General features: G+C 36.2%; 1 non-coding gene across 1 annotated transcript; it reads right to left on the bottom strand.

Moving 5' to 3' along the window:
* Positions 1-211: 211 nt before the first annotated feature.
* LOC132533590 (U6 spliceosomal RNA) lies at positions 212-316 on the bottom strand. The gene has a single exon (XR_009545454.1). It is a non-coding gene; the product is annotated as a U6 spliceosomal RNA (small nuclear RNA).
* Between the last annotated feature and the right edge of the window lie 1,319 nt (positions 317-1,635).

The raw sequence follows: 1,635 nt of genomic DNA, 5'->3' as shown, positions 1-1,635 counted from the left end.
GGGTAAGCTTCATGAGTGGTGAGTCAGGCCTACAGGCATCTCTCTTTATCTTCCCCTCCCTCCTAATTTTTTCCTGCCCTATCAAATAAAAAAAAGGAAAGGAAAAAAATTGGGGTAAGGGATGAGGGGGAGAAATTCTCTAATAATATATAGGAATAGTTAAGGTCTTTAAACTTCCAAAGGGTACTTACTTTATTAAAAAAATATTTTTTAAAAAAGGTGGAATCTTTACGAATTGCATGCCATCCTTGTACAGGGGCCATGCTAATATTCTCTGTATCATTCTAATTTTAGTTTATGTACTGCCTGAGAGAGCATAATATCCTTGGTTTTTTTTGTTTGTTTGTTTTGTTTTGTTTTTTGTTTTCTCTCACTTTGCCTTTAAAGTATCTGCCCTTTCAAAAGTACCAATTGTCTGCACCTGTTCAGTTCTCTGGACTCAATCAGTACTGATTGTGTTTGGAACTTGTTCTGAGATGGCTGAAACTCTGAGTAACAAGGGGGAAAGAGAATCAGGAATAGTCATTGTCATAGCATATAAAATAGTGATGAAGCTTTGATTTCATTGGCATAATTGTAAATGGAGTGTAGAGAAAAATATGCAGAAGATAATAGTACTCATACAAGTTTACAACATGTCTTGTTTTTTCAGAGAGTCAAAAATAAGAAACTGGGGACTGGGAGGTGGCACACCTAGTTAAGTGCACACATCAGCAGACGTGAACACCAGGGTCTGAGTCACTCTCACCCACTTGCAGGAGGAGGAAGTTTCACAAGTTGTGAAGCTGGTCTGCAGGTGTCTATCTTTTCTTCTCCCTCTCTGTCTTACCCTCCCCTCTCAATTTCTCTCTGTCCTATTCAATAAAATAGAAAGAAGGGGGTCAGGCACAGCGGGTTAAGCACAAGGACGGGTGTAAGGATCCCGGTTCGAGCCCCCGGCTCCCCACCTGCAGGGGAGTCGCTTCACAGGCGGTGAAGCAGATCTGCAGGTGTCTGTCTTTCTCTCCCCTTCTCTGTCTTCCCCTCCTCTCTCCATTTCTCTCTGTCCTATCCAACAACGACATCAATAATAACTACAACAATAAAACAACAAGGGCAACTAAAGGGAATAAATAAATATAAAATTTTAAAAATAATAATAATAAAATAAAATAGAAAGAAAAAAGGAAAAAATGGCTGCCAGGAGTAGTGAATTCATAGCACAGGCATCTAGCCCCAGAAATAACCCTGGTGAAAAAAAAAGAAGAAATGATACATTTTAAAAGACACTAAAAACTTTGGTTAGGAAATACCACATTGATAAGTAGATATAAATCAAAAAACAATATGCTCAGTGATGATATAGGGTGATTCAGCTAAAGTAATTTGGTGATTCTAACAAAAGATGTTCTTTGATGTCTTCCTCAGTTTTTTTTTCTTTTAAGCAGGGAAGGAGGTGGAAGAGAGAAAATTAATTTAATGTTTTTCATTTAAGAGAATTAACATTCAACAAGGGCAACAAAAGGGAAAAAATAAATAAAATAAATATAAAAAAATTAAAAAAATTTTAAAAAAGAGAATTAACATTGTGCAAAATTACTTTTCTTGTTTTTGCAGTTTAACAAATGGATAAGCATTTATTTAGTTGACACTATT

The sequence above is a fragment of the Erinaceus europaeus genome, chromosome 16, assembly GCF_950295315.1.
Source record: "Erinaceus europaeus chromosome 16, mEriEur2.1, whole genome shotgun sequence".
Classification (NCBI taxonomy): Eukaryota; Metazoa; Chordata; class Mammalia; order Eulipotyphla; family Erinaceidae; genus Erinaceus; species Erinaceus europaeus.
Note: the sequence above shows the minus strand (reverse complement) of the source record. Positions and strands in the feature narration are given on the sequence as shown.